Source organism: Zootermopsis nevadensis, unplaced genomic scaffold, assembly GCF_977971745.1.
Source record: "Zootermopsis nevadensis isolate Lab colony 2312 unplaced genomic scaffold, Znev_1.0 Znev_ptg000061l, whole genome shotgun sequence".
In the NCBI taxonomy this organism is placed as follows: domain Eukaryota; kingdom Metazoa; phylum Arthropoda; class Insecta; order Blattodea; family Termopsidae; genus Zootermopsis; species Zootermopsis nevadensis.
This window is the reverse complement of record NW_028259192.1, coordinates 15,259,666-15,285,336: the sequence shown is the minus strand read 5'-3', so window position 1 is coordinate 15,285,336 and position 25,671 is coordinate 15,259,666. Positions and strand designations below refer to the sequence as shown.

The following is a 25,671-nucleotide window of genomic DNA, read 5'->3' as shown; positions in this document are numbered from 1 at the left end:
CCCTCGCCCTAATGATGGAGGCAGCATGTACTTCTGAAACGTCGGTAAACTTCTACCATATTACATGACATAATAATCCAGAAGATAGCCGTTTTCATACTCACCGCCGTGATAACCTCAAATCACGTTATTAAGGGGGACAAAGACACCAATCGGGCATCACAAACCTATATTCTTTTACAATATTGGGCACGTAGGCTAACATTGCGGCTGTTTTGGAATGATTATTGCTTCTGCTTGTAAGTTATCATACATGCTTACTTTCATATCACATAGCAAAGTTACAGTGTAAGAGTCTGTAGCAGACTTTATCTCAGTATTGATATGATGTGTTGTGACGAATGGCTCGGTCTAAGGTAACTTTTTGGCGTATCTCATGTCGATCCAGCGTCGCTCTGTTCCCTGGTCTGATGCGGCTCGCTAATCAATGTGGACGCCTAGGCTGTGGTAGCTTCACACACCAATGTTTCTAGAGCAAGCCACAGCAGCTTATAAACTGACCGGTGTGTGGTGCGGAATTCTAACCGATGATAAATGGGTTCCATGCCTTGATGAATTGCAGCTGGTTTGAACGCTGCTACTGCAAGAGATAGCGTGGAATCATAATGGGATCACTTTGCTGCAGTATATTCCGAGTCTACATGTCAACGATTTGACGAAAAGAAGCTTACATTTTATTCATTATCCTGTGTTAAGTGATGAGAAAAATAGAACAAGTTCTTTAGAAACTGCTAGTGACGCTGTTGTATAATTTTGATTCTATTTTGAGAAAAGGAATTTTGGAAGTGTTTTAGAACAGGGTGATGAGAATAGCTGGACCTAAGACGAAGGAAGTAACAACAGGCTGGAGAAAACTGCATATGAGAATCTTCACAATTTGCACTCTTCACCAATTAACTATTATGCAGTGGCGGCTCGTAAGTCTGAGCAGTGGTAGTGCTGATTAATTGCAACTTTTGATGTCGTCCTAGAGTTAAAACTGATTGCTTAGAAAGGACAGTTTCTTTTTACCTGTGCAATTATAATTTTTCAAAATACCGTCTTCTCGCATAGATTTAATGAAATTGTGTGAAAGAAGGCCGTTTACACTCTCTTTGGGTATGGAAGTACGTGTGATGGGGCTCAGACCACATGGAGGGATTTTGAAGGACGTATAGTCTTCGTTTAATGACAACGTGATAGTAGGAGAGGGAGGGGAGGAAGGGGTAGGTGGACAGGCTTGAACATGCAGTGCCATTCGTGGATGACAGGTGTCATAGTGTCAGTGTAATGGAAGAAAGTGTTTCGCGTGTGTGTGAAAAATGCTCTGTTACTCCACCTTATTTCTGCGTTTCCAGACGATGTGATGACTTCAGAATCGTAAGTTTTGCTTATTTAACTGCTTATTATTGTATGCTAACACATTAGAATGAAGTGTATTCCATACGCATTGTTTCTGATGCGAAAATCGTATGTAGGTTCTGTACATGTTCATGAAGAAGTTGCAATCTGAACCAAATCTTTTGAGAGGATTTTTTAGCAAATAAAAATATACAGATGGAATTAAAATATGAAATTTTACACATAAGAATCTACAAGTTAGGTGCCAGAAAGATCGAATTTAATCAATTCCATTAATTTTAACCGAGGAAAAGTTTTCAATGACTGTCACAGGGTGCTTAAGAATAAGCTACACGCTTATATTATATTGATGACCGTTCTGAGAGAAGTGGAAAAGAAAAGATTCATCAGTCTTTTTCCAGAAATGAACGTCGCGGCCGAGCGGTTAGCACTTTCTGGAAGGTCTCAGGTTCAAATCTCGACCCGGAGACCGGCTACCCTGACTTAGATTTTTGTTGCTTTCCTCAGTCCCTCCAGAAAAATGGTAGGTTAGCACGAGTGCTTCCCTCTTTATCCTTTCCATCTGATTAATTATCCTGTATTTCGACGCTATACAGGATACAGCCTGAGCTGCTGACTACGTCGTTAAATAATACGATAAAATACGTTTTAGAAAGAGAAGTAAAATCGAAAAACCATAGAAATTGGGAATATTGGACAATTTAAAAGTCCAGAAATATAGTAGTAATGGTTTTGTGTATTTTAGTCTTTGCATTTGCAGACAGGAGACTGGTAGATGAAGGTTTTTAATCTACAGCAGAATTCGATTTGTTTTCTGTTTAAACTGTGTAGAGTACTGTTAATGTCTCTCAGTTGCAACCACATTTTGTGGAATGATCTGTGTAATTACGTGCTTTGGCGGTACTATAAAAGAAAGGAAATGAATAACATGTGGAAAAGATGGCGTATATGATAGTGAATTTTCTTACTCCGTTGTCGTTCTTCGTGGAACGGTTTGACCCCCTGCAGCTCAATGTAATTTATAGACACCCCTTGTGGTTTAGGCGCTTTGACAAGCGAGAACAAATTTCTCAAGTTCAGAATGGACATATATTTTTTTCTTCCTTTGCTTTATCGTTGAATATACGTGTCCCGGCAAGTTCCTCGTGTATTTATGCCTCCGTGTAGAGGCTGAATTTTATCCATACACGAAGACAGTTACAAATACGGGTAAACTAAATCGCAGTCTTAAGTAAAACTTACTGCTACTGCATTAAACTTCAGGTGCTTGTGAAGTAGTGTGCGAGTTTAGATCAATGATGAGTCATTGTGTGGCTGTCAGTGTTCACTTACAATGGACAGTCCGATTGAAATTGTAATAGGCCCATGTTAGTCCCAGGCGATTCATTAAATACCTAGTTACTGCTGTGAAACCAGAATACCAAAATTGCGCTCGTACCGCTGTGAGAGCCTACAATCTGGCGCCCAAGATCCTATTCTACGACACATCAGTGTTGCAGTGATAAAGGTGGATTTGATATTCACACGGCGGTGACTAAGAAAATTGATCTCTTCTGGGTTGTAGAGCCATGCAGTCTGGTAGAAGTTTGCCAACGTTTCAGAGGTACTTGTTGCCTGCATCATCAGGGTGGTTAACCGCAAGAAGGCAGCCATTTTAGTGATAAAGTTGTCCGAAGCGCACAATTGCAGAGATGTCGGGAACGACTGATGAAGGATAAATTAGAATGTAACGAGGCCAATAATTAAACGGTTTTGTAGGAAATAAAACAATTTAGCAACTTCAGTTTAGTACAATTTTTTTCTTTCGCGCAACCTCAATTTTCAGTTTGTTTCAGTCGACATAGAAGTGGCCATATTTGTCTAGAAATGCTCATGATCGCTGTTAAGGAGTTTCGGTTAATCTGCGTTCTGAAGCAGCTGCCTCTGCTTAGTAGTGTTTCTGGCAGCTCTGGATGGGAACAAGGAAACGTTTCCGTTGTACTGTTGCTCACTTGTTCACCTAACAGTGACGGAAAGTGATTGAAGGGCAGGGAAAGAGACGGTTTCAAATGAATCGATTACTCCAGAGCTGAAATTCATTGTAAAGAGCTGAATGGCTGGAACATAGCAGCAGTAGGAATGAAATTGTACTTTGAAGAATAGAGATTTCAATAGATTCAAAGTTCTGGAATCTCTTCATCACCAGTTTCCCATATAGCTTCTGGAAAGTTGTTTTGTGGACTTAAAACTTTCATGATGCAGTCACGTATAACAAAGGAGTCACTGAATGAATTACAGACCAAAGAAACATCTGCGCACAGTTCAGACTACAGACGGTTTCTAAATTATTTAGGAGGAGGCCTATAAAACACCCTGCTGTTTCTCAGTGTGCGTCAGGTCATTCTAGCATCGTCTCTGTCTTTGGGTTCATATTTCAGTATTGTACTTCTCGATTTAGTTGCTGTTTCCAGTAGAGCTGGTTTAGGTCTAAAGTTTTACTTGTGACTTACAGCTAGTTTGTTCAATGAGAGTATTTACTTTTACAGTCCACTATAATTCTGTCACTAGCATAAACTACATAGCGTCGGGTGATAGGAGTAGCTAATAAACAATCTCGGAAATTGTATTCCGTTCCACCACGACAACATTAATCGGTCTTGGCATTTGTCTGGAGGGACTGAGGAAAATAACGTTCTCAGGACAAACAGCTATCACTTCCTTAAACAGCACGGAACAAATGAACTTTGTAATGGAGAAGCGTCATGTTTATTGTAGGTATGAACTTAATTTTATCTTTATCAGATTTTTGGTTAAATGATTAAAGCAAAGATTATTTTCTTTGCGGGAGCTTTTACGTTTAGCAGAAAAGTGTGAGAGGAAATCTGGAAGAGAGAGATTTAGGTGTACGATCTTGTATTGTGACAAATATTTCAGAAAATATGCTAATTCTGTTGAAGCTTTTTTTTTTATCGAAAACGTTTATCTTCGATTCATTTGATATAAGTGAAAAGATTTAATTGTTATATGGTATATTGAGAGATTGTCAAGATAATGTGTCAGAATCTTTCAATACTGTGTAGAAGAGTGTTGTATTCTGCCGACTTTGTTCACTTGGCAATTTGGCTCATAGTTTTTGAATCGTTATGGTGTCATCTTACATTGTTATTGCAGATACCTGTCTAATAGAATGTTTCGCCATATAGTCTGGTAGAAATTGACCGACGTTTTGGAGCTGCTTACTGCCTCCATCTTCAGGGCGGTTGTTATTGTTGTGATGGGATGAGACTATGTGTCTGTGGAACTGGGTCTCTAATGGGTCCATTGTACGTCCCCCCCAAATGACATATAAATGTGGAGCAGCGGCAGAATAAAACTTATACGAGAAAACCGAAGCACTCGGAGAAAAACCTATATCAGTGCCACTCTGTCCATCGCAAATCCCACGTGGTCTGCCCCGAACGCGAACCCCTGCGAATAACCACCTGAGCTATGACACGGTTATGAATTTACATGCTTCTAATAGTGATTGATTGTGAGGATTTAAACAGGTCTGTACGTGATTCTGCAGAGGCCTATTGATAATTTTCTCTACATTACATACACAACGCAATTGCTGCCTAATGCAGTATAGCTGTTAATTCTGGAAAGGAATTTGTAAGCAACAAATTTTCCTTGACACATTATATGGTCTGCCTACTTATTGTTAAAGTCAGAGAGTCCTTTTTAAATAAATGTATTAATTTGTAAGAAATGGGCAGACCATAATAGTAGTACAGTTACCGTTCTCTGGTCCATATTTCATGTCTCTCTGCTACATCCGTTCAGCTTGATTTGCACCATCGCTTCGCATCACCAAGCCGGAGTCCGGAAGCTCCGGAGAATCTATAAACTCGGAATCCGGCCGGGTAGACATCCTGTTTTAGAAGTGCTTTATTCTGTTCTGAAATATGATTCATGGGCAGACGATGAAACACATTCGGAATGAAGTTTGATACTTTTTCTCTGTATGGGGCGTCTCCACGTGATTTCGGTCCTGAAGATTTTGAGTGGAATATAATAATATAAAATAAATAAGGTAGGAGATGTGGATTAAATTTATCTGGCGTTATGTGGAGTTTAACGGTGGACTTTTGTGAGTATGGTAATGTACGTTCTGATTTTATAAAAGGCGGGGAAATGCTTAACCAGCTGAGCGACTGTCAGCTTCTCAAGAAGGACTCTTCCATTGTGTTATACAGTAATGTTGATGAATAATTTTGTATAAGTAAGTTACTATTATGGTAGTTTGTTAAGACACTGTAGCGTCTGTTGTGTAGAAGTTGAAAAATTAAAATTGTGATGTAGGAATATCAGATAGCATGTAGTGCCCATAATGCTAGTACACCATTGTCAGAAAACATAAAGTGGAACTTGTTACCAGTATATCGTACCAATGCACAGCTCTAAATCTGGGAATGACGATAACAGCATTAAAATAATAACTTAAAACTTTATGATGTAGTTACTATGTAGCTTTAAGATGACCTTTATAATCATATCATTGGCCTGATACCTGACAGCGCTATGTCAAAACTCGATTTGTGCTAGACAGCTGCGCTAGTGGCGGTTGCTACAGTTCACTTTATTTCGTTCTGAACGCTCGACATGGCAGTCGATGCCACGAACGGTTGTACCTGACAAGTTTTCCAGTGATGTCTGTCTTCTGGGTTGTAGCATTGTGTAGTCTGGTAAAAGTTTACCAGCCTTTCAGAGAACTTTGCTGCTTCCATCATCAGGGCGATTACTCATCGTCCTGATGATGGAGGCAGTAAAGTTCTACCAGACTACACGGCGCTACAACCCAGAAGACAGACATCTTCGGACTCAAGGCCATGAAAACCTCAAATCCTACTTAAAATTTCCCATTACTCAGTACTTTACAAAAGCCATCCATATGATCTTCTGTTCGATGAAAGGAAAAAATAAATTAGCAACGTTTCGTATTTATATTGTTAAGAAGAGGGGCGGTGAAAGTTCAGATACCAGCGAGGATAAACAATTCTGTATTTTGTGTTAAGACTATTGGAGTGAAAGTCATAATATATTTTCCTCCTTCTATGAGCAACAAAATGATAGAATTTTATGAGGAAATCCTCTTTATTTTGATGAATTATTATACACTCTCTCTCTTGTAAAAGCTGTGATTTCCGATCGTGTGTTTCCCGGTCTGCAGTCCGAGTGAAGTTGATTGATGATGATGCAGCTCTCAGGCGTGCGGGTACTACCAGGATGGAGCTGCTTGGTGATAAATGGCGCTCCGCTGCACCAACATTGTCCAATTGGGCATATATATTGTTCCCCCCCCCCCTCCAACTACCCCTCCCTGCTCCTCGAGAATACTGAAACACGGGCCCGGTTAGGGACTGCGTCTTCTTTCATAATGCAAAGAAGAGATACTGTGGTAAAAGTTGACATTGGTTTATGTACCCGAATTATTTGTTACAGTTTGAAGTATGTGACGTAACAGTAACAGAGCAAATTGGTGGGGCGGGAATTCGTCTGCTTGCATTTCAGACCATGATTTATCTTACTAGGATTTGAGGTCTTCACGGCGGTGGGTCCGAAGATGGCTGTCTTCTGGGTTGTAGCGCCATGTAGTCTGGTAGAATTTTACCAACGTTTAAGAGGTCCTTGCTGCCTTCGTAACCTGGACGATGTGTGAGTAATTTATCTTGTCTTTCTACAACAAAGAAACCAGTAGCGCAGTTCTAAAGCTTGAGGTGGACGAGGCGTGTATCGCTATTGGAAATGGTTAGATGTGTGTGCTAAATTTTTGTCCTCCTCCATTATCAGAGGCAGTAAGGACATCTGAAACGTCGGCAAAATTCTGCCAGACTGCAGGGCGCTACAATCCAGAAGACAGCCATATTCTTATCATGGAATGTTCCTACAAGACAATTGGCACGTGTGATGAATATCGTATGTGCACCTAAGCTGGTGGCCATGTGAGAGTCTTGCTTGTGAAAGACAAGAAGGATTTCGAAAGAGATTATTGAGCAATTAGGAGTGCTGACTGCTCGGCCACGACGTTTGGCGTGAATGTATCCGGTGTAGAGAAATTCAATTGTTGATTTTCATTATGATGTCTCACTTCCGTGTAATTTGCCTTGTCCGTAATATTTGCGTTGTGGGAGAAGAAAATAAGTAGCTTGTGTTACGACATTGTTGCAATTTTAACTCAGAAGGTTTCCTGCTGAAAATGTATCTGTTGTAAGAATAGGCCTATAGTTTCGCAAGTGATTCGTATTTGTTTTTAAGTTATTCGTTATACCTTTTAAAACGGTTCACATATAAGATGAAGGAAGACGTTATTAAAAGTAACGCTGTTAGTAGTATTTAACACTTAATAAGACTTTGTCGTCAAAATGTTCTCTTAGCAGAACAGTTAAAAAAGTTCAGAATCCATTTTCCCATTCATTATAATGTGGTGGTGACTCGTCCTATGTGGGGCGCGTACGTTAACACTGGGTAGGGGGTGAGTGAGGCTCTTCGATGTTCAGCGCCATTCGTCTTGTCAGAGGTTTCCAGCCAGGAGTGTTAGTGGTGGGTCAAATCGCATCAGTAGACTGTTGTCCCCTGGCCTATCAGCCGGGGGTGTAGCTCCATCCTGTCGTTTTCTCCCCCGTAGAGAAAATTCCACTCTCTCGTTTTTCCAGTCATTATCTGTGACGTGCTACGGTAAGATGAACCAGTGTCTGACCGCAAGACTCCCGCAGTGCAGAGAAATTGTGCCTGTCAGCTTTCTTTGTCTTCATAGGCGTGTTAATGAAAGAGCTTCCGTGTGATGCAGATTGGGTGACTGGACTCATTTCTTATAATATTGCTTGTGACGAGAAACAGGTACGCAGAATCTACGCAATTGGAATTTTTTTTACACTTTCCATGTCTGTAGGAATATGTACGACCACAAAACTTTGCGACTTGCAAATCTTTTCAAGAACATGGAGAGATAAAATGTAGGGATTCGGTCTGTGAGATACAAATCACTGTATATTTTTTTCTTCTTCTTTTTCTTAATACTCTTACGGATTAAGCTCATGTGACCTGTTCCATTTAAGAATTACGTCTCAAATTGTGAATCAGTTTCGATGTTTGGCTGGACTTTTTGCACGAGTGATCAGTTCGTCGCAAGGCCTCTACCTTCACAGGACAACACGCCACAGAAAGACGCGGACACATTTCCATGTTTGAGAGAGATTCGAACCGGTCCCAAATATCCCACTTTTAATAAACGTCAAATTTAAAAATTCCGCTCTTTCCTGTAAAGTATATAATTAAATGAATAAAATGATAGTTGCTGAGACGTGACTGGAAGACGGCGAAAGGAGTTCAGCAATAATAAATTAATAAAACTGTCGTAGTACTGTTTGCGTGCGATCTTGAACGTTTTTGTGTTACCTTGAGCTGCCTACGCCGCGGATCCTAACATCCCAAAGTGCAAAGGTCCCTTCATATCAGGGAAAAATACTATTTTAAGGCCTCACTTTGTTTTCGTCATTTACTTTAAGGAACTCCTGAGATACTATTTTAAATTTTCTTCCACATCAAGTGAGAGTTTAGGTTCCTATGGCAGCAATTATGAAGACGACTGTCTTAAATGAATTTGCGTCGTGTAGTCTCGTATAAATTGACCGACGTTTCAGAGGTACTTAACTGCCTTCATCATCAGGGCTGTCTTCACGCACGGAGCGGTGCTGTGTCCCAGACGACAGCCGTGTTAATTTTTCTCCACGTTTTTTGAAATTCATCATTATTAATCACCCCTTCTTCAACGTTATATAATATTTGTAGTTTATGCAATATAGTTAAGCAAAGAAAAAGAAAACGGAAGAACAGGGAATCGATGACATAGCTGAGTAGTGGTGGGGTCTTGCTTCTCCACTCGAGTCAAGTACGAGGGTAGGGGCTTGTTCATCCTCTTCTGCGTATCACCCCTTGGAGAGACAAGGGAACTTCTTCATATACCAAGTGGCGAATTGATAAGTGCCCGTAGCAAAGTGTTCTGCAGGATGTAGTCGTAACTCTGGAACACTCGACTCGAATCTCCCAAGCTTTTATCAACAGCCCCAGAGTTTTCCTGGCAGACCATTAAGACAGGCTGAAAGCGCTCCGTAAAACAATTTCTGGAGTCTTTCACACTAAACGATTAACTGCTTCCTAGTGTAATAACAAAGAAAACGACAACATTGATTTTCTGTAACGGTACGTTACAACGTTATAACGATACAGTGATACAAAATAACATGATATATAAAATCTTAACTGACAGTCGATAGCCTGCATGTGAAAGGAATTAAACCTTTTTCTTCATACGGTTCAGAATGAGGTACAACAGAAAGTAATAAGAGCATCTAGTGTCGAGGTTAAGAATATGGAGGAGCTGTATCTCATCTCCCCTCAAGCGCCTACATGGCTTATAGTGGGACAAATTTACATACTTTTTTACTTTATTTACCGGCAATAACAGGAGCATTACTGAAGATGATGAAATACGCTTTTTGAGGTCATTGGCAAGAGACAGGCGTACACACCGAAATCGAAAGGTGAGCAAAAATATTAAAAATTCCATATTAATAATAAAAAGGGCGTCATTTAGGGCTGTGGAAATAAATAGTGAAAACATGTTAAAATGACCACATGTACACACTGCACGCCACTGAACCACGTTTTATCTGGAAACCAGTGATAATATTAAGTTTACTAAACAAGTGGTTTAGTTGGTTGGTAGCAGCAAGCATACAACTGTCACGTGTAGTGCGTCATTTTCTGTTACGTTTGGTCCAATGGCACCGTTTAATTTCACTTCGTGCTTTTGATCTTCGATGCCAACCGAGTCCTCGGTCTGAATACATCGGTGCAATGTGGCATAGCAATTTCCGGTACTGTCGGTTTATGGACTTGGCACATATGCGGAGGCTTCGACTCTGGCCTCTGAAATATACCGTGAGCAGATGGCTGGTTCCTCGGCGAGTTTCCGGGGACTTCGTCCTACTGTTACAGCAACACACGTTTAATTCTCCGCTCTTCGATATTAGCAACATTAAACGCTGTTTTTGCAGACTTAATATTTACTGTTAAATTCAACTCGTCGGGTTACTCTTTAATGTTGCCAGACACTTCTATAATTTGGCAATAGCTGACGATCCCATATATAGAGGTGAAGTTTCTATGTGTCTAAGCATGAAGACTAGAAGGGGTAGTGGATATAAATTTCCATGCATTCGCAGGACAAATATGACATGGATTCAACCTCCAAACACATAATTGCTGGTATCTGCTGAATAAAAAGGTGGATGACGAAGTAAATACTCTGTACTCTTCCGGGACTCAAATATCCGTAGCCGGTTACTTTCAAGCGCGTTCGCAACTGAAAGTTGAACAGAATTTGCCTATTAGCTTCGCCATTTCTGTTTATCCTCATGAAACAGTTTATGCATAATGCGGATGGCAGGTTTCCCGACGATAATTAAACGCCGGATGTCCCGATATGAAACTAGTGCTAACTACTTGGGCGCCACTTTCGGTTGTTGATAATTTAAAATAATATTGAGCCACCGTTAGCCAGTTTGTACACTTTTATAGGGAGATCCGAGGACGTTTGAAGGACGAACACCAGAAGTGAGGAACATTTGTCTGTGTATAAGTACCATGACTTTAAGGCACATAGGGACAAGCTCAAAACTCTACGCATTCGTTATCTCGGCACTGGAAAGAGGTGACTGATTAGTCTCACGCTTCGTCCGCTTTGCTCCAGGTAAAAGAGACTAAACGTCACTGCCAAGTGCTTAGCATTCCTACTCGTATTCCGGAGAACCCGGGTTTGAATTTCGACCCTGGTCTCGGATATCCTGAGAGATATTTTTCGCAGTATTCCTCGATTCTTAGAGATAAATGCTGGGCTAGTACCTTCATTTTAGTCAAGGCAGCTTCCTTCCATATCCTTTATAGTGTACTGTTAATTTATTAATCATCGTATTATTTTATGCTGCATTGTTTCAGCTTTGTTAATTAAACCATAATAAATAGCTGTCATATTGTTCGCCATCTCATTCCTGCAAGGAATGGTTAGTAGTGTCAAAGGCCAATGGTTTTTCTGGTCTGTGAGAGCGCAGTAGTCTGTGACTGATAAACAGAATGGTTAGGTAGGTAACAACTCGCTTTTTTGAATGAGTAGTTCCGTTCCTCGGCACAGAACCATTTGCCTTTCTTGAAATATACGAACCACCGTCATGTAATAACGCAGACAGAATGATGTAGCGATGTGGCCGCTAATGGCGACCGGAGTTGGGGGTGGAAATCGACGGTATGGGAAATGCTTCTATCAAAGTTCTGCGGTCAAAGCAAATGATGATTGGTGATTACGTTTCAGGAAAAAGAAGAATTGGCAGCAATTGGGCGTGGGAAACTCTTAGGGTGAAAGGACATTTATAAATTATGGAAAGTGATAAGTAAAAGATGTTATGATGCAGAAAGACTATGAAGGCTGGTATGAAGGAAGAAGATGATTACTTTTTAATTATATGTAGTCTCCCGTTGTTTAAAATAACTGGGAGCAAAAAAAGTGCATAAAATATGTACGAGGGGAGAAAGGGAGGTTTAGCCTATAATGGAATGGAAGTCGGGGTGTGGAGGTTGAAGGGAATAATCGGCAGTATGGAAATAAGGGTTGGCCAAATTTGTATGAAAGAGGAATAATTTTGAAATAACAAGGAGTGATAGTAATACAAGGAAAGTATTTTGGATATTACACTTTGCAATTTGGATCGAGAAATCGTGATACAAAACATAGCTCGATGTGGGGATGTAAATAATTCGCATATAATTCGTTCTTATGTTGGTAAATGCAAAGAGAAGCGGAACAGAGCGCTTTGAAATTATGCGGCTGAAACGACATAATAAATAGTAGCATTAGTGCGAGCTGCACTGCTCCACGTGTTTTCTAAATGTTTTTTTCCTGGTTTTATGTATTTCGTCTTGGTATACATTTATTAGGATCTACTGACAGCAGATTTAGTAGTAGGAAATATAAATGTATTTTCTATATTACTAATCGTGTAATGCCACTGATTGGAATCATAACAGGCATATCTTTGTGAAGAGGGTTAAGCGTCTTTACTTCAACAGACTTCTTTAATTGTCTTTTGGTTGATACATTCTGTCACCTTGTATAGGGAATAGCATTTCATTCTTCAATTAATATTATGTATTCATGTACAGTATATACTGAGTTGCGTTAACTTCAAATAGGTTTTAATAAAACTTAATATCGGCTGATATTGAAATGCGTAATTTTTGTATTTTCTCTAAAAACCAAAACTTATGAAAGCCAATACGCTCTTATCTATGGCTATTATTGGTTTGAATATAAGACGATATTGGATAGGGTACAACGGTATGTAATGAAAGTTGTGCTGTATTTTTGTTTTTGGAAATAATTTTTCTGTAAGAGAAACTTTGTTTCCTTGACCTCATCTGACGCTACATTTTCCCCGTAACTTAACACGACACAGCACGCCAAGAGATATGAATTAAAACACACACAGTGTCACCATTTGTTTCATGCATTTAGCGATTCATTATGCAGAGTATTTAGTTTTAATCTGAAGGAAGCTATGAATTTTCATGAGATGCCTGCAGGCGTATATTTCGTGACATTTGAGTTTGTTATACGCCACAGAATATGACAACACACAGTTGCGTAGTGTCCTGAAATTGGAACTGGAATTGTAATAACAGTTTTATTTCATGCTGAGAATTGCACCACTTACCGTAATTAGAGAGCAAATTGTTTTAATATTTGGGTAATTTTGCAGAAAAGTAGACCAGCTTTATACAACTGCAGAATGTCTCCCTGTCGAGATGGTCGGACAGAGCTCGTTTCTTCTTGTTGTCTCTAAAGTGTAGGCGTTCGATGAGACACCAGATATAATCTTTTATACACCACAGTACTTATATTAATTTTACGTGACCAGTAAACGTTTATTTCTTAACAAATCTTCTCTAACTTTCCATTGAAGTGACACTTCAACTGCTCTCCGAATTCTTGTTCTGCCATGCCAGGTTTAGCTGTGAGCCTGTTCCAGCTTTAGTCCGCCGTTTTCGAGAACGAACAGTTAGTGCTTTTCCTCGTGGATGATAATTAAAATAATTTAAATTTTTTTTCCTTAATAATGTACATGCATCCGTAGCGTGTTTGTAGAATGACCTTCTTGCATTTGGAGAATCTAAATTCGAAATCTTTATTTTGAATACCTTGTGTAGATTTAATTTATATACGAATACTTCCAGAAACGTGCTGTTCCAATCCCTATGGCTGCTACACTTTGTGAACATACAGTTCTAGCTGTTCAGAAATTGGCAAGAAAACAGTCGAGAGAAGTAAAACGAAATATCCTGATGGAGACAAACTTATGATTTGTAACTGAGCTGGGTAACAATGCTTGAGTGGTACTCAGCCACTAGTGCTCATCTTCCATTACTTAGTGAGTGTCTGTCATTTTCATTGTTCACAAAATAGTCTATTGAGTGAAGAAGTATCATATACGAGGGTTCTTATTTTGTGTTCTTCGGAACACAGAGACTATTTTTAAAGCTCATAACGAAACATCGATCTATCAGCAGTACTGTAGCATTAATCCATCTCACAGATGAACTAACTCCGTGGGGCCGAGTCCTTGAGAAGCTAATATTAGTATACTTACCTAGTCAAGAGTTTTCCAACATTTTATGGAACCCGGCTTTCAGTGCCGTGTTATCAGGAACCTACCACTGGTCCCTGTTCTGAGCCAGATGATTCGAATCCACGTCCCCAGACACGATTTCCCCATGATCCATTTTATCCTCTCACCTATGACTACGTTTTCCAAGTGGCCTCTTTCCGTCAGACATTTCGTCCACAATTCTATACGCATTTATCTTCCCCATGTGCCTTGCACGCTCCGCCTATATAATCCTCCTTTAGTTTGATAATCTTAATAATATTTGGTGGGTAGTTAAAATTACGAAGTTCCTAATTATGCAATATTTTTTCCAGCCTCCAGTCACTTCATCCCTGTAAAGTTAAAATATCCTCCCCTGCACCCTGTTCTCAAAAATCTGAAATATGTGTTCTCCCAGTATGGAAAGAGATTTCACACCAGTGTGAAAGAACGGGGTGAAATTATAGTTTATTACATTTCAGTCTTACGTTTTCAGATGCAGACGGAATGACAAAGGTTTCTGAACTGATTGGTAGCAAGTATTCCCCGATTTTAGTCTGATCTTAGTTTCGTTACTAATTTTAAATTAATATATTTGTAGCAACACTTTCAGTCTCTTACAAGTGCTAGTATGCGAAGATATTGTAGCAGGTCTTTTTGAAGTAAACTTATCTGCCAATGTTTCATGAACGAACAGCTGGATCGTTTCATGTAACACGCTAATTAATTGCGGAAACTCCTGCTGCTTTGCGTGTTCTGTTTATTTTGTACGGCAATTTATCGCCCAAGGCTAGTAATTCGGCTAATTGCTGATTTGTTTGTATTTTAACACAGGGAATACAGCTGTCACACACGATATCTATGATTAAATTCTGGACAGAAACACTGTCCCATGGAAAGATTTAAGATTCTCACTTTGACGAGTAAGACGATGACTATCTTCTTGAATGTTGCGCCATGTAGTCTGGTAGTTTACCAACGATTGAGCCCTGATGATGCAGGCAGTAAGCAGTTATGAAATGTAGGCATACTTCTACCAGATTACACGGGGCAACAACCCAGAAGACAGCGATCTTCATTGTATAATTTTATCTCTAATGGACACGTATTGCTCTTGTACAATACATTCATTGTCCAAAATGCTGGAACCATTGTGAAGCCCTTGTCATTCAAGTGGTCAACTAACTTACATAAATTTATTCAGTTAGACAAGTAATTCGCTCGCCCTGCAGATATGGGGTAGGTACAGGTCGTATTTTTATTTGTAATCAAAGCTTGAAATATTGATAATATCTGGATACTGGGATCCTGGGATACTGGGAACGACCCGTTCTTCAAGTGCCTGAGCACTGCGGGTCCCAACTTTTCGTTGACTTGATCTATAGACATTCGGTAGGACTCCTTGGACGAGAGATCGGCCCGTCGCAAGCCCTCTACCTGTACACAGGACAGCACAACACAGAGAAACGCAGACAAACATCCATAGCTTGAGTGGGATTCGAACCCACAGTTCCAGTGACCAAGCGGCACAAGGCTCACGCCTCAGACCGCGTGCCACTGCGGACCCCTTATTGATAATATGACGCTTTTAAATGTGACTTATGAAACTGGCATGGCGCACCGTTGATATTTGTAATTGCCACAGATGACCGAAACAAGAGACTTGAAGTGAGGGCATTATTGACAACCTCACTTTGAAGCGCATTAATCGGGAAATGTAATATAATCTAAACCTCGGAATGCAAACACGTGTGCTGACGAACTGACATGCAGCAAGTGAACCATTGGAATTAGTCGACGTCTTCGGAAGAACAATTAGGTCACCCGTTGTTCCAACGTTCCGCCCCCAATACCAATTAAGATACCTGCTGACCATAATGGGAAGAGCGTTATGATGACTGTGGTTTGTGATCCCAAACACGAATACTTGTATTCTATAGGTACCCAGTTCGTTCTTGACCGTGTTACCTGATACTACGCCTGGCGATTCCGTGTTGATTTTCAATCATCCCAGAAGAATGTCCGATTTTACCTCGAAATATTCCACTATAATTTCCTTCAAAATCATTAACTCCTTTCCAGTCTCTACAATTTTATCGTTTAAATTCGATAAAGAATCGAAGGTAATATATATTCAGATTTAACGGGTTTGTTGAAAATAAAACAATTGATTTAATGGAACAAATAAATCATGACGAATTTGGTGTATTGGTTTCCTCCTAGTGACACCTTAAGGTGGTGAGAGGTCTAAATGCGCGAAACAAGATAATTTTGTTACTAACTGATACTACACGGTGATTGAATGGAGCAGATAGTTAATTTTTGCATTGATCGGATATTTTTGAAATTTAATATTAATACAGTCGACTGTTTTTGATGAGTTGTAGATCATGTGGCCCCACTTAAATGTCGTGGACATATATAGATTGCCTTCCTAAGGCTCACTTTGGGGCTGTCATGTCAAGCTTAATGTTTATGAAGGTGTCTGTTCAGGAGACGATCAGACTGAAGGGGAAACTGATAAACGCCTGTTAATAATTCCAGGCTTAAGCTTAAGATATATTTTAGTTCCAGTGCGAACATGCACAAATGTTAGTTTAACTCAATCACATTTCTACTTCATTCAACTGAAATAAAAATAGCAGAAAAAGTACGTATTTCGCATGTTTTTGAAACTTACAATCTGAAGTGAGTGCATACTGCTGTGTAATATAATGTATTATTATTAATAATAATGTAGACGTAAGATATTATTAATAGTAAATTAATTGAATTATAATAATAATAATCATCATCATCATTACTTGATTAACGTTGGGGAACTTGGGACCGCACATCGTGAGTCGGACTGTATAAAAGGTCGAGTAAGACATGTCTGATGTAGAGAAAGTGGAACAACTTTTTTTAATAATGTTCTTGAACAGATCGATTTGTCTTGCAGAAGAAGTAACTTAATCCACCCGACATCTTCAGACTGAGTGATGCGAATTGTTTTGACAACTTGGCAACTTCCATCTTGAGGTTGCGTTTGGAACAGCAGGTTTTGTTTTACGTGTGATGTTATAACATGTGCCTTATTCTTACATTTTATTTCGTGTGATAGACGAGATATGCTTGTGGTAACCATTGTTTTCAGCTTTCGCATTCCATAATAAACCTTGTCATAATAAACACTTCCTTCTTCGAAAGTTTATAACTTTTGTTGTATGCAGCGGTACACTTGACGTACGGGTTCCAGAGGCAGTAATATACGTATGCTTCTAAGCTTTGTCGTTCAAAATGACGTTTTTCCAAGAGCTTAATGGAGAAGGTGGAGTTTCGTTTGTCATATATTAGAGAGGGGTGAGAATAATTTGTGAACTCCCATTTGCAAGTGTTGGCGCTGCACGAGAGACTGCCAAATTTGCTTTCTTCACAGTTTCACTACCTTAATTTTCATGTAAAGGTTTTGTGGACTAAGAATTTCATTGGTTCACGAGTTGGTAAATATATAGGCCTAAGAGAAAGTGGGAGTCGTCTGGCACCATTTGGGTGAGGAGAAGAAAAAATTACATGCGGTTATATTAGGCATGAAATTACATCTACGTTTTCGTTATAAAGTAGTTAATTTCTCTTTGTGTATAGACTCAGAAATTTTGTTTATGTGGTCCATATACTTAGAGATTGTGAACGCTGTATCAGACATAGATACACGTAAATCAATAGACAAATAGTGATGTATAAGGAAAAGGCGTGATATTTTTTTAAGCTATTGTCCTAAAATTAACTTCAAAAATGACAGAAAGAAATTGCTAGAATGCTGTTTAATATAGCCTAATTCAGAGGCCAGAAAATCTGACACAAATGTGTTATGACAGACTTACAAGTAGACTGTTCGTCTTTGTGATTGCCACGAAATAACTACTCTTGAAAAAAGATAACATTTTTTGTGTAAACTTTTGTTGATTTCCTTGAAAAGTTTTACTTCTTGTTAAAGCTGACGGTTTTATTAACTTCTATTGCGCTTTTGTTTTCTTAACTACGCTGAAAGCTCTCACGGTTGTAGAACAAAAAAAAAAGCCTGTGTAATTACAGTCGAGTTTTACAGGGAATTAGCATGGAGTGCCTGTTGTGTGTGTGTGTGTATGATTCTGCATCGGAGTTTCTGGCGAAACGTTCGAAAAGTTAAAAAGGGGCTTAAAGAAACTTCATTTCTACACGAAGTATAAGCCATTTGCCATAGCGACCATAGCATAGGGTTAATATGAAAAAATGTTATGACCCTGGAAAAGATGTAGGCCTATTCACGAAATATTTTCCTGTAATTTTAATAAGTACATTCAGCTTTGTGTTGTGATTTATCTATGTCTTGACCTACTAGTCAGATCGAAGAATAAGAACAATAGGCTTATACTGACCAGTAAGTGTAGAATCTTACTATGCAGTATTAAACGTATCATAGTATTACCACAGTTAGTATCTTTATTAATGCTAAGTCTCATAATTTTCATAATTAGTTCAACTTAATTACGTAATTTTCTCAGAAAGAACTGTCAGTCGGCTATAACATTTATTGCTTGCAAACCCAAGATTACACCATTTGAAGGAAAGAAGTCGTTATTTGTTCTTCCCACAATTTATTTTTATTTCTTGTAGCAGTCGACTGGGTTTAAACAGGGATCACCGCCCATACTAACTGAATACACAAACTACTAGATCACTATTTATTTTCCGCTGCTCCTATGAACTTTGACGATGAGATCTAACGACTCGGGGCATAGTAACGATGAAACCTTACCACAGCACTGAACTATGGTTTTCAGTTTTAGATTTATTTGAACATGCGATGGAAATGTGGGCAACACACAATGCTGGGGCCGCTCTTTGCTTGCTTGCATGATGCTTGGCCATCTCCAGCCAGTAAAGGAGAGCTTCTAACCTGGGGCAAGTACACGCAACAGGGATGATATTTTGCTGTGCCACTTGAGGTTTCTGATCTGCGCGATTAAGGCTTTATTACTGATCGCGGATTAAGACTAAAATACGAACAATATGTAGGCTACAGAATATTCCTTGAGATGTTAATGCAGCCAGTAAAATTTATCGCGTTTTGTGGAGCTGTGTTCATAAATATATGCCCTGGTACATGTACTGAACCATGTGACTCCAGTTTACATCCTCACACCCTGTTTCTTTAAGATCCATTATCCTACTACATAGGCGTTTTAAATTGATTGTTCTTTTATGATTTTCCAGCTAAAACATTACATGCATTTCTTATCTATCGTATGTACCGCTCAGTTTATCTTCCTTGGTTTGATTAACCGAATAAGTAGGTCTACAAATTATGTCTTTCCTTCCTTCCAAGATCCATATACTCTCTTCGGCATCCTGTTCTCAAATACCCTTAACCTTCCTTACGGCTGAGATAATAAATTTAACGCTGATACAAAACAAGAAATGAAAGTATAGTCAGTTTATGTAATTTAAATTTAAATCAAGTTTATGTTGTTGTAATTATTTACATGTTTGCCTTTATTATGTTATATTCGTAGATATTTTGTTATAGGTTTATTTCGACATTACAATGTTATCTTCCGGTATTTACCACACAGTTTTTACTAATTTAATTTACGTCCTTTTGGTATTAAATTGAACTATTTTTAGTTTGTATGGTATTTCTTTAAAATAGTTACTTAGATGTAATTTTACTAAAAAATCTAAAATTACGGAATATAATCTACATTATGTAATTATTATGTAATCTACATTAAAATTACACGCGGCCTATAATCAATTCAAGTATTATATTGTTGTGTCATAATTCTCATTTTCTTCATAATTCTTTATTAAATTGTACTTACAGTTTATTTTTTGGATTTGGGATTGGGAAAAATGTGACTGTTTCCAGGCGTGTAGAATGTGTCATTGATAATGTTCGCCTCTGTATTCTGTTATCGTATCTGCTGATTAATGCCTTCTGTTTGACGCCAGGCTAGGTAGTGTCAGTACACATCTGTCCATGGAATCTTTTAAAATGCAGTTATTTTCGTAATAAATGCAAATTACTTTCTCCTACACTCGAAATATAGCAGGTAGGAAAAAACTAAGTGTCAATGCCAAGCTCTCTTTACCCTTCTTTGAAATTGGACTATGGGCGTTTTGAGGATTGTCAGAAATGCAACCATTTCCTTTCAAGTAAATTGTTTCTTTCGAGTATGTTTTAAAAATCTAAAAGTAGACAATTTAAAACACTATTCTAATCTCGTATTGAGTATATTATTTTACAAACCACAAAATTGAAAACTAGAAATATAACATTACTCAAAGTTAACAGATTATAATTCAACGCCTCTTCAGCGCACATTAAATCAGTATTCAAAATTAACGCTATAAATAAGCGTATTATTAACATTATCTCATATTAATTGTTAGATCATAATATGCTTGACGTCGACTGAAGACGTCCCTCCAGTATGACAAACGGTTCAGTTTTAAGTGGACCACCGTTAGTCATGCCTCTCTGATCCTGAAGCCGCACAGTTGATACTTCTCTCAGGATCAAATAGGTACGCAAGCCCTCTCACCACGTCAAGTCTACTACCTAACCTACTTATCCTCCAACTAAACCTAATCCTATATCAAGTACAAAATTTTGCTTTCATAAGAGGCTTCTGCTATACTTTCGAACGGAATAGCACTTTTAAGAATGTTAAATGATGGCTGATCTCTCAGAGACTTTTATATAAAATTGGTACGCGTCGACACGGAGCCGAATTCAAAATTCATATAATGAAAAAAACCGTGTAATGGAGAGGGAAAATTAATGAATATTGGGTCGGACCTCACAGAATACAGTTCTTTTTCATTACTTTATGTAAGTGTCATTCTAGTTGATTTTGGTGTTACGTAATACTTGGATACTGCTTTTATTCCCTGCGAAATAAATGGCAAAGCTTGTCGTCAGTTGTATGCTATCACTGTTAATATCTTAGAAAATATAATTGGAAAGGTAAGAAGTCTTGAAATGTAAATGTTATTTTAGTGTTGTTGTGTTTCTTCTTTGCTTACGCGCAGAGTGAGTAAAATGATGTCAGGAGGTCTAGGCCTGTCTGTCCATCCAGATGTTTCAACTCAAAGTAATGAACTGGTCTTGTTGCTTATTTAATACTGAGGTCTGTACCAGAAGTTACCGGGTAAATTTCATATGTGTTCTCGTCGTTCCAGCGCAGTTCATTTCCAGTTTGGAATAATGCTGATATAGTAACGCTGTCACGTGATTTTCTAGTGGTAGTTTAAGCTTAACCCCGAAGAAGCGTTTGTTCGTATTTGGTATTTGTCTACTGCCTTTGAGTTCGTTGTTCACAAAGCCCGTTGTTTATTATTCCATGTTATTGATTATATAATAATACGCAGTTCAAAGTTGACTGATAACGTACTAATAATTTTACCGAAGCAAACAACAGGCCTCCTGGCGTTTTCAGGGAAAACGAACTGTTCTGTTGTTATATGGATATATAATCAAGTCAGATTTTAATGTCCATGCATGTGAATTGTTTTATTGGGACTCTGTTGCTTCGGTCGATACTTTAACTACACACTGACTTTCTCTCATAATAAAGACATCAAACCAACAGTACAAAATTTACTTATGGTCTTTGTATCGACCCAGTGATATATCGTTTACGAAGTATTGATATTCAATAAATGTCTATATTAATTTTAACAGGCAAAGCAAGGAATCTAACGATAGGTGGAAAAGTATTATTATTACGTTTATATAATGCAAATTGTTTAAATATAGTAATTGATCCATTAAGTGTAAATTAAACTTACTGCTACTGTGAAAGTGTTAGAGGCAAACCTTGAAATTTAATAACAAAAGCTTGTCTCTGCGTTACATAAAAATAATTTTTCTTGTCGTGTTCTTGTTGAAGTGGATAATATTAGGAGTAATTTAATCTAACTAGACTTACATCTGGAATCCCCCTTACCCCACAGCTAAGTGTTCCTCTTGGTGACCTACCATTAGCTGGGTGCAACGGCCATGCTTCGCCTCGTGTGTCGTTCGAGGCTACCTCGTAATGATTCGGCCTGGAAAAGTAGCAGCTTCTGGAAGCGATTTCGCGGATCAGTGCTGAATCGCAGCTTTTAGATCTCATCACCAACAGGTTTCACAAATCTACCTGAACTATCTGATGAAGTAATTAAATAACGAACTAAATAAAAATAATATCTGAGTAATGCAATTTTTACGTAAAACAAAGAATATACTGCAATTAAAGAAATTAGAAATATTAATTTATTTTTAATTTTTGGTAAGGATGTTTGTTCTTTGCGGTGATTTATTTGAGTAACTTGTTAGCTACAAAAGGTGTGGATACCTATTAGCTTCTTGAAAATGACTCTGCTCCATTTAGTTAGTGTAGGACTTAAAGGTGTCAAAATGGTGTAGGAATGGAAAATGGTGAGGTCGGAAAGAAATACGGACGAGAAATCTGCATTACACGTTAATGCGAAGCGACTGCTCTAAATCAGTGCAATGGTATCTCAGAGTGCCACTGGACTCTTTTTACGATAAAATATTTTTTCGAACGTTTTTGAGCGAAAAGTTTTTTCAGTGCTTTTTTTCGTTGATAGCTAGTTTATTGCATAAAACGCATTGCTTATGCCACTTCGGTACAATAAACAGTGCTTTATTTATAATATTCTTTTAAATGGTAAATTGACAGGATTATACGTATTAATTATAAAACTAAAACTAGTTCAGAACATATACTGAAACCTGGTTCTGGGCTGATTTACAATTACTGTCGTAGTCGATTTCCGAAACTAGATTTCGAAAATAGGCCTAGTTCATAGACTTACTTTCATGTACGACCGAATAAGTGTGGCAAATTTAAAATATTTGGGAACGATAGTAACATATCAAAATTAAATTTGCAAAGGAAAGAGTGAATTTAATTTGGGTTACGTGTGCGAGCATTTGATTCAGAATCTTCGTGTATTTACATCTCTTCTCTAACATCCTAAAGCGTAAATTATATGCTAATTATAATTAAAGCTTGTTTTGTGTAGACGTTAATCTTGGGCTCGCGCCCTTGAGGGAAGGTAATAAATTGAGTGTATCCGAAAACAGGGCGATGAGGATATTTGTACCTGAATAAAATTTTTGGATATTATCCATCGTCTAGTAAATATAAAACGTAAAACGGTCCGGAGATAGGGATTAGCTCTATCTAGTGGGCCCAACTGAGTAGGAACCTGAAGACGGAGATATAGTCTCATCTCCGAAACGTCGTTTTACGTTTTATATTTACTAGACGATGGATAATATCCAAAATTTTTATTCAATTGACTCTTCACCATCGTCAAGAAGTTTTAGATTTGATATATTTGTACCTATTGGAGAGGTTTTCATTTTCAAAATATATTAGAAGCTTGATCAAATGAAGACAGATGGGACGGGCGGAGTATGTAGATTGCGTGGGAGAAACGGAATACGCACACAGATTTTTAGTCTGTATATCTGAAGGGACGAGACCACATGAGGGAATTAGGCGTCGATAGGAGGAACATATGAATATGGGTCTGGAGTTATTACAAGTATTACAAGTAGCGGTTTTCCTCAAAATGATACGCAGCAAGCTTAAAGTTTACAGTAGGGACATCTACAACCATACCGTGTATTATGCTATACTTGAAGATGATTGTTTTCTGAAATGTTGCGCCGTGAAGTCTGGGAGCAGTTTACCGACGGTTCAGAGTTGCTTCCTCCCTCCATCAAAAGGGCCACAAGAGTCGACGAGCTTTTGCCAGAATACATGGCACAACTACCTGGAAGACGGCCATCTTCATAGTCGCTGCCGCAAGATAATAATATCTCACCTGTGTTCTGCTTGCTGGCTGACTTCATGCGTTGTAAATATACGTGGATGGCTAGTGGTTATTACGAACATTATTATTACAAGCAGTGTTCGAACCAGGGACACCTTTAACCAGTGCTGTTCCTGATGTCATGACGTTCGATGATGGCCAAGCAATCCGATAAGCTACAATCCATACTCTTTCTCAGACTATCGACTGGCCTATCACTCTTTCGACCAAAGAAAGTTAACATGATGTATTGCAGAGTGTATCTAAACACACCGCATGAAATTGTGTACCGTATCAGAAATTGGGGAAACAATTTCACGTGGCAACAAATCATGTGTCAGACGCATGTGCATCTAGTTGACTTTTTTTTCTATTTTATAATCGTCCAAGTTGGACGTTGCGAAGCTTGGCATGGCGACGGATCGCACTCTGTATAAATCATTACCCACTTGTGAACGTAATTTGTTTCTGGCCGGGATACCGTAGTGCCAAGTCAGGAACTTATTTTCGGATATAAAAATGTACTGTCTGCACGAGGATTTATGAGAACCTTTCAAAAGTAATAGTTTTTACCTTTTTTTTCTTCTTTATATTCTCTTATTTATTTGTATGTGTTCCCATGGTGCATCATCAAAAGGTGAATATCTCATGTACGAATTTACTGATTGGAAACAGAAGCCGAAAATGTCATATCGTACTGGATTTTACTTGTTGTAGGAGAACATTCTTGGGAGACCGGGGCTGGTTGTTACATCGCTTAGATTTTCATTACTAGCTGTTAGCAGCTATCAATGCAAGCACCAGTATATTGCTTTGTCTGTCGTGTCTTTGCCAGTCGTGTAATTAAGGGGACAATTTACAGTTTTCCTTGCTGTAGGCGCTTATATCGTATGCACAGTATTCCTTGTTTTTCCTGTCTTAGCCACCTGTGCAACCATTCATAGCTTCCTGGACTTTACTATTCTAACAATTCTAGGTACGGTGAAGTGTATGAAGATCCTCCGTATGTAATATCCTAAATTTCTCGCTTACTTTATCTTATTTAAATCCAAACATTTTTATATTTTGTTTTCAAAATTTTGTAAGTTGTGTGGCGTTTTGTATCAGTTAATTTAAACGTTTCATACACCATGTTCCAGTAAATTTACAGCAGGAAGATACATTTAATTTTACTTTGTTATACGGTTAATGTTCTTTGAATTTATGATATTTTTGCTGTGAGGCAAGTGACATACAAATAAGAAAACTAAATTTTCCCCCCTGATCGAACAGGGGAATCAAACTGTTGTTTGTAGGAGAAATAGTTTTTGACTTTCAGAAATGGTTTAGTGATGGACGTGATTCTCGTTTATTTTGCATCAGGTTTTTTTTTTTTACTATTTTAATGTAGCAGTCGTCTTACTGGATCCAATGACGACGTTTATTATTATAAGTAAGCAGAAAAGCTACATCTTGTTGGCGTAAACGACTATGCATTTGAGTGTCTCGCGCGGAGTTCGATCCAAGAACACTCCCGAAGACGACTTCTGATAGATGCGAAAACATACGATATATATACAAATATCGCCATATTTCGAATTATCCAGTTTCCCTGATTATAAAGCACGTTTGTTTGTTACGCTATTCAACAGAGGTTTAATTCAGGTCGTGATTTGTAGAGTAGAATTGCATATGAGATACATAGCTACTGCGATACCTGTGCAGAATCACCTAACTGAATTGGTATGGGGCACATTCGAAGCCTGGCAAAAGCCCAAAT

General features: G+C 38.4%; 1 protein-coding gene across 2 annotated transcripts in view; it reads left to right on the top strand.

Moving 5' to 3' along the window:
* The first annotated feature begins 1,247 nt into the window (after nt 1–1,247).
* The window catches only part of LOC110836951 (defective proboscis extension response 8), a 468,836-nt gene continuing 444,412 nt past the window's right edge, over nt 1,248–25,671 (top strand). The window contains exon 1 of one of the 2 annotated variants that reach the window (XM_022078722.2): nt 1,248–1,359. The gene's annotated coding sequence lies outside the window, so the exon portion shown is untranslated. The remainder of the gene's footprint in view (nt 1,360–25,671) is intronic. The other variant, XM_087340061.1, reaches the window with a different exon arrangement.